At 45.0% G+C, this 15,121-nt stretch overlaps 1 protein-coding gene across 11 annotated transcripts in view; it reads right to left on the reverse strand.

The window, feature by feature from the left end:
- Positions 1 to 13,929, reverse strand: part of SGSM3 (small G protein signaling modulator 3) — a 41,670-nt gene extending 27,741 nt beyond the window's left edge. For 3 of the 11 annotated variants that reach the window (XM_084955197.1, XM_013988188.3, XM_084955208.1), the window contains exon 1: positions 13,856 to 13,929. The gene's annotated coding sequence lies outside the window, so the exon portion shown is untranslated. The other 8 variants (XM_084955198.1, XM_084955205.1, XM_084955199.1 and 5 more) reach the window with 6 other exon arrangements.
- Positions 13,930 to 15,121: the final 1,192 nt, after the last annotated feature.

The following is a 15,121-nucleotide window of genomic DNA, read 5'->3' on the forward strand; positions in this document are numbered from 1 at the left end:
TGCCCTGAATTTGTCTCTGCAGATCCGAGCAGGGCTTGAGAATGTATCTCTCTTATACATAAACTGCCAGGTGATAGTGATGCTGCTGGTCCAGGGAACACACTTTAAGAACTGCTGATCTGGAGTTCCCATTGTGGCTCAGTGGGTTACAACACCAACTAGCATCCAGGAGGATGCAGGTTCAATCCCTGGCCTCGTTCAGCAGGCTAAGGATGTGGCATTGCCATGAGCTGTGGTGTAGGCTGCAGACTCAGCTTGGGTCCTTCGTGGCTGTGGCTGGCAGCTGCAGGTCCAATTTGATCCTGAACCTGGGGACTTTCATATGCCACAGGTTCGGCCCTAAAAAGAAAAAAAAAAAAAAAGAAAGAAAGAACTGCTGCTCTGATCTGAAGTCCCCCTTGCGCATTTTCGCTCAGATGTGACCTCCTCTGACGCCTTCCCTTCCAACTTTCATTCCCCCTTCCTTCCTTCCTGGACAGAATTAATCCGTGTACATGCTTCTACAGTTTCTTGTTTCATACTACAGGTGTGCTGTAACCTATGGGTGTATGTATCTCCCCATATCCAGTACCTACACCAGTGACTGACCTGTGGCAGGTGTTGACTGTTTGATGAATCTCCTGGAAGATTCCCCACATACAACAAGCTCCTTCTTCAGTTCCTGTGCTTGGCCCCTCCTGCTCCTGCTTCTTGAAATGCTCTCCACTTGACTTGACTTTTCATTCTTCAAGGCTCTACTCAGGCATTTCCTCCTCCTGACACACCTCCTCACCTCTGGCTTGTGTCAGGTGCCCCTATTTGTCTGTCTATAACCTATCATATAACCTATCTGTAACATATTTATCTTAACAACAGCCACCATTCACTGCAGGCCTTCTAAATGCCAGGAACTCCAATATACAAAGCTGTATTAAAAACTTTAGAGGCCCTTTAGTCCAGCAATTCTCACTTCTGGAAATTCAACCTACACTGGAGAAAAATGACTCATACAAGGTAACTCCCTATAGCATTGTTAGTGATAGAAAAATATTAGATGGTAAAATATTAGAAAACCTAAATATCCATCAGCAGGGGACTGGCTGAGTAAATTATTTATATCTATATAATGAAATAATGTGCAGCTGTGAAAGAGAATAGATTGGCTATTTACGTATTGATAGAGAATGATTCCAGGATATATTGCTAAGTGAAAAAGATCAGGCAGCAAATTAGTAAGAATGGAATTTCTTGTGCAAAAAAAAGGGAGGAAATTTTCACATAAAATTTACAAAGCTGTATGTGAGAGGAACTGGGTGGCAAATTTTTAAACTTAGTAAACTTTTGAATTTTTAACTATTTTATTACCTATTCAAACAAACAGAGCTAAACATGAAAAAAAAAATAGCAACTGATTATTTCTTTCCCCTTTTTACAACAATTTTCTCCCCCAGCCCAGATCTGTTAACTCGGCTTATAAGTCCACAGGACCTAGTAGTCTTTGCTGACCACTCGAGCCTCCTCTCCCAGCCCTCGGCCTGCCCAAAGCTCCAGCCACAGCACCCTTCTTTCAGACCCTGGAACCCACTGCTTGCCCTCAGAGCATGCTGCCAAATGAAGCAATTTCCACAGTATGTAAAGAGTCTCAAAACCTGAGCCCCACCAAACATTATGGAAGCTAGTGGCACTATCTTCTAGAACGGGCTCCCTGCTCCAGTCACCCCAGTCATTCGTGTTGAAAACATGTTTATTATTCACTTTATCCTCTATCTCCCTAGTTCCACAGACTCCCAAGTTTCTCAACTGCCTCTCCCAGGACTGGCCATCAGCAAAAGAGCAAAACGACCCCAGGAATCAACTCCATTTTGCACTCCACTCCCTCCACTCCTGCTCCTACAGGCTTACAGCTGGGGCTGCCCTCCCTTCCCTGAGTCAATATTTTCTTTGTGACCAGAGATAGTATTTCTTTAGGCAAGCTTTAGGTGTGACAGTGCAAGGTAGAGCACGGGCTGGAACCTCAGGAACCTCGCCCAGAATTCCAGCAGTCCAGCTCTGGCTCTCCCTTTCCTGCACAGCAGCACCAGTTAAATGAACTCCCCTTTAACTGGAGACCCTGAACCACATCCATCCACTCCAGGTCTTCCGGTAAAATAATCATGCCAGGTAATCTGGTCACTTCCTTGAGTCCCTCCCATGATCATTCCCCCAAGATTTACAGCCTGGAAGTACGTGGACTGTGATAAGGAAAGCAGAAACAAGGTACCGCATGGACCATCTGTCATTCCCACCACTAGCACTGGAAACAATCCCCAAATAAAATAGTAAAAGAAGTAAAAATGAAACAAATAATGGATAGCTAACCTCAACTTAACATTCAGGTAGCTCTGAGAAAAATGCAGTCAAGAGTTTATTAGAACAATAAAGCCCCCTGAGGGCTGACCTGCAAAAAAAGGGCACTGAAAATTTTATCAAGTTTTAAATTAAAATAGGCACTTAGGGCATTTACAGGGAATCAGGAGTTCTCATTGCTGCTCAGCGGGTTAAGGACGCTACCTAGTCATCATGAAGATGTGAGATTGATTCCCGGCCTCACTCAGTGGGTTAAGGTTTCGGCATTGCCACAAGCTTCGGCGTAGTTCGCAGATGTGGCTCTGATCCTGTGTTGCCATGGCTGTGGCTCAGGCTGCAGCTGCAGCTCCAATTCAACCCCTGGTCTGGGAATTTCCATATGCCACAGGAGCAGCCATTTAAAAAAGTGAAAAAAAGGAACAGATCATAAATAGAGTTAACAAAGTCCCCACTCACCATGTAATTAAACCATAGAGGTCAGAAAACTACCTTTAAGTCACTTATTTGGCCATACCATCTATATAATTACCGGGGATTTTCCTAATAGCTTCTTTTTTTTTTTTTTTTTTTACAGCCGCACCTGCAGCATATGGAAGTTCCCAGGCTAGGCAGGGGTCAAAAGAGAGCTGCAGCTGAGGCCTACAACACAGCCACAGCAACACTGGATCTGAGCCGCATCTGTGGATCCTTAACCCACTGATTGAGGCCAAGGACTGAACCCGCATCCTCACAGAGACAACGTCAGGTCCTTAACCTGCTGAGCCACAATGGGAACTCCCCTAATAACTTTAAAGTATGGTAATCCAATCCTATTTACTTTGTGGCACTGATGGAGGTATCAGAAGGGAGATACAGTGAAAGAGGGAAAAATAACATTTAACTGAGCACTTACCACACTTGATAAGCACTGCCCACTTTACATTTGAGAAAACCAGGGTTCAGAGAGGTTAAGCATCTTACCCACATTAAATAGTCAGGGAGTCAGAAGTGACTCCTAAGTGGTACCTCTCTATCACAATGACCAGTACAACTCAGCTGTCAATCTGCAACATAGTTTTCAGGAAGGACCATGAAGCCACCTGAACACGTTTAAGAGCAATGTACTTTGACTCGGGGTATGGAGCCCAGAGGGAACCAGGCAGGGTTAAAACATGACACAGCAACTGTATTAAGAAACATACATTTTTGTGAAAATTCCAAATTAAATATAAACTAAGAGAGAATCCCCATACTACAAGAGCAGACGAATTTCTCTAGCAGACCTGTGCCTACATGTAGAGACCACTGGCTTCCTCAGTACGGGGTGCAGGGCAAAGGCACTAGAACAGTCACAAATGACAGCACTAGAAGGATCCTTTGAGTTCATCTCCCTCTCACTTTTTTCAAAAGAAAGAAACCGAGGCCAAAGAGGTTAAAGACTGACTTAAAGCCACACAGAGACTAGGTAACACAGCCAGACCAGAAACTAAGTCTCCTTATTTCCCCTTTTCCAACCCCAAACTGAAACAAAAACTTGGGAACAACATGGGATTACACTCAGACCAGCATCATTATCATGAGAAATTCCAGGAGAGACGTCACAGGAGGTTGTCCTGCTGCTGTTGCAAACCCTAAGGTTCATGCAGATCAGAGCATACCTTTTCCTTTGATGGGCCTGCCTTGCACTGAATAATCTGCAATAAAAAATATTTGTTAGCTCTTCTTTATTTTTGGCTGTACTTGCAGCATATGGAAGTTTCCAGGCCAGGGACTGAATTCGAGCCACAGCCACAACCTACACACAGCTGTGGCAACAGTGGATCCTTAACTTGCTGAGCCAGGCTGGGGATCAAACCCGTGCTGCCACAGAGACAACACTGATCCTTAACTCAATGTACCACAGCGGGAACTTCCAGGTGGCTCCTTCTATCTCACACTTAAACAGTCAGATCCATACATTAAATTCCTACACTGCAGGAATGGCATGATCCTTCTGAAACTTGCCCTGACTAGCTCCACACAAGCCCTCCTCGCGCTCTGCCCATGCTCCCTGACAAGGTCAGGAAACAAGCCACACGGGCTATTTATCTTCACTACTGCTCAGCAACTTGCATTCCTAACTGGCCTGACGGACGTTTCCTACAGTGCTTTCAAGCCTTTCCCGTTTCTTCAGAGCCACAACTGCTCCCTACTGCCACTCATTCCGAGCTGATAACCCGCTTTCCAGCCTCAACAAAGTTGTGGTCACTGGGCTTAAGCTTCCTCAACTTCCTCCTCCTCCACGTCAACACTGCTCAGCCTTTTCACCGTCTTCTCTTCCCGGCCGCCCTCTCAGGCAAAGAAGTAACCTCCCTCCCTTTCCAGTTAACTCCTCCACCCATAAAAACCTTTCAGTCCACTTCCTGGACAGCATCTTCATTCAGTCTCTTCCTCTCCTCTGGCTGCATGTCCAGTGCATGCAGCACTCAGATGCCCTGTATCCCTAAGTAAAACCACAACAAAGCAACCCTCCCTGGACCCATTCAAGCCTGCTACTTCTCTTTTTCCCTGCCTCACCACCATGATTTTCAAAGGGAGCGTGGAACCTGCTCCCAGGCCTCACCAATCAATTCACTTTTTAAGCCTCTCCTCGCACCACCTGCTCTAAGGTTTCCAGTAGGTTTCCTTGTCACCATAAGCAGCCCTTTTCCCTTGGCCTCATTTCCTTAAACTCCCTGCAGCTTTTGACTCCGCTGACTTACCTGGGTTCCTTGAAGCTATTCTCCTACGACTCAGAGGGCACTGACCACATGGGTTTTTCTTCTCGACTTACCTGCTTCTTTGCAGACTCTTCCTCCAGACACCCCCCAAAACACCCCATAAGTCAGTCTTCTCTTTGGCAATCCATCCTAATGGATTTCTACTGGGGAATCCGCTCCTGTTCCTAATGTTCCTAATGCGGATGTAGCTATCACTGCTGTACTGATAAGCCATCAATCTATCTGCAGTCGTGAACACAATCCTGATATTTCCAACTTCCTGTTGTTGGATGGCTTCAGCTGACTTATCCAATAACACATCAAAATCTGCATTTCTCAAACAAATCTATTTTTATTCCATCCCAGATGATGCTTCTGATTTTTTCCTATTTCTTCTTCAGGACACTCAGATTCTAAGCTTTAGGGTAACTTCTGGCTCCTACTTTTCTCCTATTCTCACTCTGAATCAGCTGCAAAGTCTACTGATTTTACCTCTAAAATATTTCTAAGCATGTCTCTTTCCACTGCTTTAATCCAGACCCTGCCACTTTTCTGTGCCACTGTAAAAACGCCCCTAACAGGTTTCTGTACCTCAAGACTCTCTATCCTTCCATCCCTGTTAAACAAGCCCTGGATTAGTATGCCCTGAAAGCACAGCTCTGATTACCTGGTTCTCTCCTAATCTTCTTCAATGGTCCCCCACCTACCTGTTGAGTCAGCTCTTATTTTTCCTTCGTGTACCCTCACTACTGCCTCAACAGGCTTCTGTATTTGTATCCACATTGCTCCCTTTGCTTAGAAGGCCACCTCACATTTCTGAATGTCCAGATTCTAGCTGTCTTACACTGCTCAGCTTAAACGACACTCCTGTGAAACTTCCCCAGTCCTTTCTCTCAACACTTATGTTTCACGTTGAGGAAATATTCGTTCATTCAATATATGTTTACTGAATGCCTTCTATGTGCCAAGCACTGCTCTAAGTGATGGGGATAAAACGATGATCAGAACAGAGAAAAATTCTTTTGTTTCAGGATCTGGCATTCCAGAGGGGGGAAAAGTGATTAAAAAAAATAAATAGGGAGTCCCAGTTGTGGCTCAGCAGTAATGAACCTGACTAGAATCCATGAGGACTCGGGTTTGATCCCTGGCCTCACTCAGTGGGTTAAGGATCCAGTATTGTGGTGAGCTGTGGTACAGGTAGCAGACTCCACTCAGATTCCATGTTGCTGTCGCTGTGATGTAGGCTAGCAGCTGCAACTCTGATTCAACCCCTAACCTGGGAATTTCTACATGCTGCAAGTGCAGCCCTAAAAAGCAAAATAAAAATGTATATAATAATAATAAGTAAATAATAAGTAAAACATTAAAAATAAGAACATTGGGAATCAACTATACTTTCATAAAAAAATCAGTGCTAGATCTAAATAAATATTTTAAATTGTCCAAAATAAATAAGAAACCATATTGTTTGCAGGTGATGAGCAGTACCATAGAGTAAAATGGATCAGGAAAAGCGCTAAGCAGTTTCAGGAAGCTGCTATTCTAAATCAGGTGTTCAGGGAAGGCTCAATGATAATAAGGTGATGAGAAGAAGGTTAAGTATAGCACAGGGAACTAAATCCAGTATCCTGGGATAGACTAAGATGGAAAATAATACATTAAAAAAAGAATGGATATAGATTACGACTGAGTCACTTTGCTGCACAGCAGAAATCGGCACATTGTAAATCAACCATGTTTTAATCAAAAAATAAACTAAAAAGAAGAAGGTGGTAAGGGGCTGGGTGAAGCAGAGGTATGGGGTGGAGACAATAGGAAACTAGGCTGGCAAAGTAGGGAAAGATGTTCTAGAACAATCTCTAGGTCTCAGAGTCTGGAGACTTAGATTTCAATCAGAGAATCATTATTTCAGAATTGAGGCAAACTTTACAGGTCATGAGGACAACTACCCATTAGATTTTTAAACCCTTCAGTTAAACCCTCAGGTGGCCGGCCACTTTGCCTTGAACAATTTCCGTGCCCACACCCACCTCCATGTACCAAGACAGCCTGGCCATCCTTGGACAGCCCTGCCTAAGGCTTTAACTTGGGCAGAAATCTGTTTGCAAGTAATGCCTACTCTTTACTCTTTCTAGGAACACTCTGTACACTAAATGCTTCAGATGTGTGAAGATAATCTTTGGGTCTTCTCTGAGATTTCTCTTCTCTTCAGTTAACTTTAACTCTTTTCTAAGCGACATGGCCCCATGCCATGCAGTAGTTAAGTTAAAGAACCTCAGCTGCGAGCCACAAAAACTGATTCTGTGTAACTTAAATTATGAAATATAGGAAGGTACTGGCAGGATGTGAGGTAGGGTACAGAACTGAGGAAAAGCTAAAGAATCAGGTCTTTGAGAACAAATGGCACAGCAGCTCCAGTGTCTACATATTGGGAATAAACCCATGGATGTGATGCAGGAGCTGTGACTGTTTGTCACTGTGTCATTTAATCTAAGACTCAAAATGAAGGCAGGAGAGAGGACAGGCTAAGGAGAGGCAAAGAGAAAGGCAGGACACACCTGTCTGCCCAACACTGACTGGCCTAACCTGGGTCATGTCTAATCGTCTACTCCGTCAGGGACACACTGTTACCTCAGCAACAAAAAGCTGCTATTTCCAGAAAAATCTGGATTGGATGGATGCCGCGGACCAGGCCAAAACAGCACACGTCCACTCATCTCTGAAAATGTGATGCCTCCGGTTCAACCTAAGAACCCAGGTGTGGAAGAGGAGCAAAGCCAGGTATTGCCTCCGAGCTTGCTGTATGGCCTTAGGCAAGCGACCAAACTTGGGCCTCACTGTCTCTCCGTAAGACAAAGAGTGTCACAACATCTCAACTAAATAGGAAACGTGTACGTGAACTGCTTTAAAAGTGTAACACTAACTGCAGTGCCAGCACTTACTGTCTGCCTGTCACGGACAGTTCACATAGATTATTTAATCTTCAAAATAACCCATGAAGTAGGAGGTTATGAACACAAACTCTAAAGTCTGACTACCTAGGTTCAAACCCTGATTCCACCATTAATGTATGTGACCCTGAGCAAGTTAACTTTCCTGCAACTGTTTCCTCACCTTAAGTGGGTGTAGTACTAACATACAGGGTAGTTGGAAAACTGAGTTAATATGAGTAAAATTCTTAGAACTGTGCCAAGTCTACAGTAAATGCCCAATAAATACTAGCTATTATTGAGTGATGACAGTAGTAGTAATTACCCCAATTTTACAGATGAGCAAAATGAGGCATTGGGAAGTTCTATCACTTGAGTTAGGGTTGTTTCCCCCCCCATCCATGGCATGCGGAAATTCCTGATCCAGGGATCTGAACCTGCACCACAGCAGTAACCCAAGCTGCAGCAGTGACAGCGCCAGGTCCTTAACCCACTGAGCCACATGGGAACTCTGTGTTAAGTTTTTGAAGTTTAAAGTGGTAGAGCCAGAAGCTTATTGTAAGTGCTAATTACTATACTCTACTGACTTTATTTTATTTACTTATTTTTGGTCTTTTTACAGCCGCACTAGCAGCATATGGAGGTTCCCAGGCTAGGGGTCGATTCAGAGCTGTAGCTACTGGCCTACGCTACAGCCACAGCAACGAGGGATCAGGGCAGAGTCTGCGATGTACATCACTGCTCATGGCAACACCAGATCCTTAATCCACTGAGTGAGGCCAGGGATCGAACCTGCATCCTCATGAATCCTAGCTGGATTCATTAACCACTGAGCCATTACGGGAACCACATCTACTGACTTTAAAAGTTAAAAAAAAAAAAAAAAAAGTGGCATTTGGACTTTAACCCTATAACCTCAAGTCACACAAATTAAGGATATTTACAAATGAAACTCAAACACAAGAAGAGGGAAATGATCTGCTGTTTCATGTCTTTTTTTTTTTTTTTTTCTTCCCTTTTACAGCCTCCCTGTGGCATTTGGAAGTTCCCAGGTCAGGGACTGAATCCCAGCAGCAGCTGGGGTCTGTGCCACAGCCGTGGCAAAGGCAACACCGGATCCAAGCCACATCTGTGACCTACACCACAGCTGTGGCAAAGCCAGATCCTTAACCTACTGAGTGAGGCCAGGGATCAAACCTGCATCCTCAAGGGCCCTTAACCCGCTAAGCCACAATAGGAACTCCTTGTGTCATGTCTTTAGAATGTTAGCTGAAAGGCTAATTCTGAAGGCCAGCAATAGTTGTATCATTTCGTTAAGAAAAAAAAATATATTTTCTCTTAGCCCTAATTGGAAATCCGGCACTTCCCAAGAATAAGCCTTCTGATAACTGGACTGGTGCTTTCAACCTCATTTCTAACATTACTCTTTCCAATAAATGTGTTTTATGATACTTAAAAAAAAACAAAAAAACAACTTACAGAATGGGATAAAATAGTTTTAAATGATGCAACTGACAAGGGCTTCATCTCTAAAATATACAAACAACTTATACAACTCAACAGCAAAAAAGCCAACAACCCAAATGAAAAATAGGCAAAAGACCTGAATAGACATTTCTCCAAAGATGATATACAGATGGCCAACAAGCACATGAAAAAATGCTCTGATTATCAGAGAAATGCAAATCAAAACTACTATGAGGTACCACCTCACACCAGTCAGAATGGCCATCATTAATAAGTCCACAAATAACAAATGCTGGAGAGGGTGTGGAGAAAAGGGAACCCCATACACTGTTGATGGGAATGTAAATTGGTACAACCACTATGGAAAACAGTACGGAGGTACCTTGGAAAACTATACATAGAACTACCATATGACCCAGCAATCCCACTCTTGGGCATATACCCGGACAAAACTTTCCTTGAAAAAGACACATGCACCCGCATGTTCACCGCAGCACTATTCACAATAGCCAAGACCTGGAAACAACCCAAATGTCCATCGACAGACGATTGGATTAGGAAGATGTGGTCTATATACACAATGGAATACTATTCAGCCATAAAAAAGAACAAAATAATGCCATTTGCAGCAACATGTGTGGAACTAGAGACTCTCATACTAAGTGATGTAAGTCAGAAAGAGAAAGCCAAATACCATATGATATTACTTACATCTGGAATCTAATATAGGGCACAAATGAACCTTTCCACAGAAAAGAAAATCATGCACATGGAGAACAGACTTGTGGTTGACAAGGGAGAGGGGGAGGGACTGGGAATTTGGGGTTAACAGATGCAAACTATAGCCTTTGGAATGGATAAGCAATGGGATCCTGCTGTATAGCACTGGGAACTATGTCTGGTCACTTGTGATGGAGCATGATAATGTGAGAAAAAAGAATGTATACATGTATGTGTGACTGGGTCACCTTGCTGTGCAGCAGAAAATTGACAGAACACTGTAAACCAGCCATAATGGAAAAAATAAAAATCATTATAAAAAATGCATTTAATGACTCCAAAGAAATTAACTTCCAAAACAATTCATATGATTATCTGAGAAAAAGAAATATGTACAAAACCTACATCATAAACACTTAGAAAAAGGAGAAATATGTTTATAGCTAGAAAAGAGGCATAATATTAGAAGTGAAAGCACAGTTAATAGTTAACTGTGCCTATGGAAAAGAGGTGAATGTCTCTCTCATTTATGAATTGTGAGCGTAAATTAACAAGCGTAAAGGTTCAAAAGGGGAGGTGATTATAAGTGTACTATTCCAACAACCACGTCTTCAAAATCAGTTCATCAACCACACTGAAGGTCAGCCTCATTACTTCAGTCATATGGTGGTGCTGGGAGTACCAGCCCTCCTACGTGCTGACGGCGAGAGCCTCTGGGGTATTCATTCTGCAAACATCTAGTGATCACTGTTCTTGGAGAGAGAGGTAAGGTGGTGAAAACGACACAGGTCCAGAGTTCCCCTATGGCGCAGTGGGTTAAGGATTTGGCATTGTCTTCGCATAAGTTTGGATCACTGTTGTGGGGAGGGTTTGATCCCTGGCCTGGGAACTCCATATGCCTTGGGTGTGGGGAAAAAAAAGAAAGAAAACAGTACGGAGGTACTGCTTTCATGGAGATGATGTTGTAGGTAGGTATTATGAAGACGTTAAAGCTCAGTCCCCAGGTCGATCAAGCTCTAAAGCCTACACTGTGTATTTCAACGGTTCATCATCTCTCACTGGCCAGATGCAACTTCTCCGAAGCATACAGTCCTGACGTCTCTGTCTGGAACAATTTAGGGTTTCTCTCTGGTGGCAGTCCTGTGTCACTTTCTGAGGGAAGTGTTCCTCCCTGACTCACAAGGGCAAGCCTGCTTGAGGAGTTACCACATACTGACTTGTATGAAAACTGTTCTCCCTCATTAGTCCCTAAACTCCCTCAGGGCAAGAAGCACACCTCATCCTCTTTGTGAGTTTAGAAGATGGTACGTACAGTACGTATTCAATAAATGGCCAAGAGGAGTGCATGAGAGCACCCAATTTCAACAGAGTTGAGGTTGTTGGCCAGACTGCAATGAACTAAGGAGGAAAAGGGCATAGAGTTTGCTTATAAGAGTAATTCCAGAAAGGAAACTGATGGGAAATGACAACAGTTTGAAGAAGAAATGTGGTCACAGGAAAGTCTTGCTTTTTTTTAAGATGAGAAAAGACTTGAACATATTTGTTGGTAGGACAGTAAAATGCAGTAGAAAGAGCAGGGGTGTCAGGATCAGAGAGACCTGAATTTGAATTCTGGCCCAGTCACTGTGTGTGTAGACAAATCACTTAACCTCTGTACTTCAACTTACACATGTATAAATGACAATGCCAACACCCGCACCTCATGGGACGATTACAGCACGTGGCAGACAGAAGACATTCAATAAATGGTACCAGTGATTATTCCTGTATGTGGAAGCCTGGACTCCGGTGTTCTAATCCCTCCCACACAGTCTGTGCTTCAGTCCAGATTTCCTGTACCACTCGACGTGTACCATGTGATGGCAAAGAAACAGGATCCTTATTTCTCCTGGGTGTGCCACCCTCTGTGCTATTCTACGTTCTTTGTGAATGTCTGCATGAGCTCATGAATGGCTGCTGTGGAAAATTACTGATGTCACTAGCTAAAGAACAGAGACAATCTGGAGAATAAGCAGATGAAACTGATGTTAAATCCTCAAATGAGCCAGCGTTTGAGCTCCTGCCAAAACGTTCATTGAGAACCAGGAAGAGAGAAATCGAAAACACGAACACACAGAACACTGTTTAAATTTCTGAACCAGCAAGGTGTTCCCAGCCTCCACTCCGGGCAGGGGAAGATGGCAGTATGATAAAAGTGATGATTCCCGACTTCCTTTCTCAGTATTTCCCCCTGACGTTAGGTTCACTTCTGTGAGGTACTTCTCTACCTCACCAACTTTTCTGACAACCCAACAAGTTGCCAAATTCACAAGAGTAGTATTTAAACAATTTTCGTTCCCAGCCTTTTAAAGTGAATGCTCATGGGCTGTGTTCACCTGTTACCTATATGAGGTCAAGAGAAACAGCTCACACCCAGCCCTTTCTCCCAGATCACACACCTCCATCCTTAAAATGGGATAGAGAAGAGGGCTCAACCCTGGCTAGTGTAACAGTTAATGATGATAAGGCTACAGGCAACTGGGATTATTATCAAAAGACAGGAAAGATGTCAGCTTTTATTAGAATCAATTACCAACTAATTATGGAGAACAGAAACAAACATGTAAAACAAGCTATAACTCTGTTGTTTAGAGTTCAGAGAGAACTGGAAGATAAGGAAAAGAGATGAGGAAAATTAGAAGGAAATACATGTGTATCCACAAACCTAATCACAATCACAAAAGCTACAAATAAACATGAGGTTGAAAACTCAGTTTTTGTGAAACAGAGTCTCATTAGGAACTTGAATTTACCAAGAAAGTATAATTAAAGAAAGGTAAAGAATATTCTAGACACCCCTAAATGTCTCACCAAAAAGCAAACACAAAACAGCCAGTCAACCACCACAGATCAAAAATGCAGCCCAAGACTGGAAAACTCGATGCGATACAGCCACTCATCCCTGAAAAGAAACTTTAAATCATCTCCCCCCCGACCCGCCTCAAAATGCAAAACATCTTAGATCATTAAACTATGTATGAGAGTAACGTTCAAAATTCCAATCATAAGCACACTGGCCTCAATTTCCTCAATGTTCTACAGCGTGTTCCGAGTCTGGCCTGAAGCTGAGCCTGTGTTTCGACCCCAGACCCGAATCTCCAACGTAAAGTTAGTCAAACCTGAGGAAGACTTTGCTGCTGTTAGTATTAGGCAGATGTCCTTTAAAAAAACAAAAAACAAAACAAAAGGGTCCCCGGCTTCAGATGCGGTGTCTCTAAACTGCTCCCAGCTGCGGGAGCGGGACATATGGGGGCTCGAGCCCCCGGGACACTTATGCTCGGGAGCCGGGGGTCCCCACCTCCCGCCCGGCCAGCTGAGGGTCTCGTCCCCGGAGGCCACCCCCGCCCGAGCGGGATGAGGGGGCACCGGGTCCGAGCGCCGCCTGCGCCCCGCCGCCTGTCCCCCACAGGGGACCTCGGGAGCCCGCGCCTGGCCGCCGCTGGCCCGGACCCCCACCCCCTGCGCAGCACGAGCAAGGCCCTGTTGGCCGGCGGCGGTGCCTCCCTGCTCCTCGGGCCCCTCGGCGCGTCAGGCGTCCGCCAGTCCGTGGGTCAGCCGGTCTGTCCGCAGCCCGCTGCGTCCCCACCGGAGGGGCACGTGTGGGCGCCGGGCCCGCAAACCCAGCGCGTCTCGGCCAACCTCTCGCTCCGCACTCACCTGCCCGCGGGGGATGTCCAGCTGCCGCGCCGCCGCGCGTCGCCGCCACGAAGGTGCCAACCCTGCTTGGGTTCGCAGCTCCGCCCCTGTCAGCGCTCGGTGGCCCCATCGCGCACGCGCGCGGGGCCGGGCGGAGCGGAGCAGCCGCGGGGCATGCCGGGGGCTGTGGTCTTTCGGGTCCGCGGGCCGGAGGCGGCGGGGGTTTGCGCGCCTCTGAACCCAGCACACCAGCTTCTTTCCGAAGCTGAGCCCGGGTCCACCAGTGAGTGAGGGGCAGGGAGTAACAGGCGACTTTCGAAGCCCAGTTTCGGCCGAGTGATGCCCACTTGGCCTCTCGTCTGCACTGCACCCCGAGGAGTTGGGGAATATGGGGTGGACCAGTGGTCATGGTGGGGAAAAGACACAGCAGGGCTCCAGGAAGGATGGGTTTACTTGACATTAATTTGCTAAATATTTAAGTGCCTTCTTTACCGGTGTACAAACTAGTCCTAGACCAGCCTGATCCGCTCTTAGACAACTCACAAGCTTTGGAAGGAGCCACAAATTAGGACAAATTGGTTGAGGTCATACCGAAGAAATTCACTCTTCGGGCATAATGCAGTGAGTGGGTGTAGTCAGAGGCCTGCAATTCAATCAATCAAACCAGCGAACATCTAGCTCGCCCTTAAAATGAGAATGTGAATTTAGGCTTGTTGCGAGAAGTAGATGCTGTGAGAAAATGTTACAGTAAGAATGAACATCCTGCGAAGGTGGTGGGACCCATCACCATTTTATATTCAGATCCCAGTCGACATCAGGCTCTAGTTTTAAAAAGTTTTGAAAGATCACCGAAAACTACACTAGGATTACCGGAATATTCTTCTAGAACTTTCACACTACTCTGAAAAGACACACTACATTTAGTTTTGGAGCTGCTTATAACCTAAGCTCATGTTCCTAATGTGTTCCAACGTGGTTATGATGCAGTGAATTAATGGGAACCATAGGTAAAGCCTACAAAACACAAGGCATTCTTAACCTTGACCTCATTGTATTATGCTCACTTTACAAAACACTTTCATGTTATTCATAACTCTGTGGCAAAAGCAGGGTGATTTTTTTTTCCTTTTTTGTCTTTTCTAGGGCTGCACCCACAGCATATGGAGGTTCCCAGGCTAGGGGTCGAATCAGAGCTGTAGCCAACGGCCTATGTCAGAGCCACAGCAATGCGGGAACTGAGCCACATCTGCGACCTACACCACAGCTCACCACAACGCTGGATCCTTA

The sequence above is a fragment of the Sus scrofa genome, chromosome 5 (genome assembly GCF_054392235.1).
Source record: "Sus scrofa isolate SSC_HxYL_T2T_F1_AM1 chromosome 5, Sscrofa_HxYL_maternal_Yorkshire_Landrace_v2.0, whole genome shotgun sequence".
Classification (NCBI taxonomy): Eukaryota; Metazoa; Chordata; class Mammalia; order Artiodactyla; family Suidae; genus Sus; species Sus scrofa.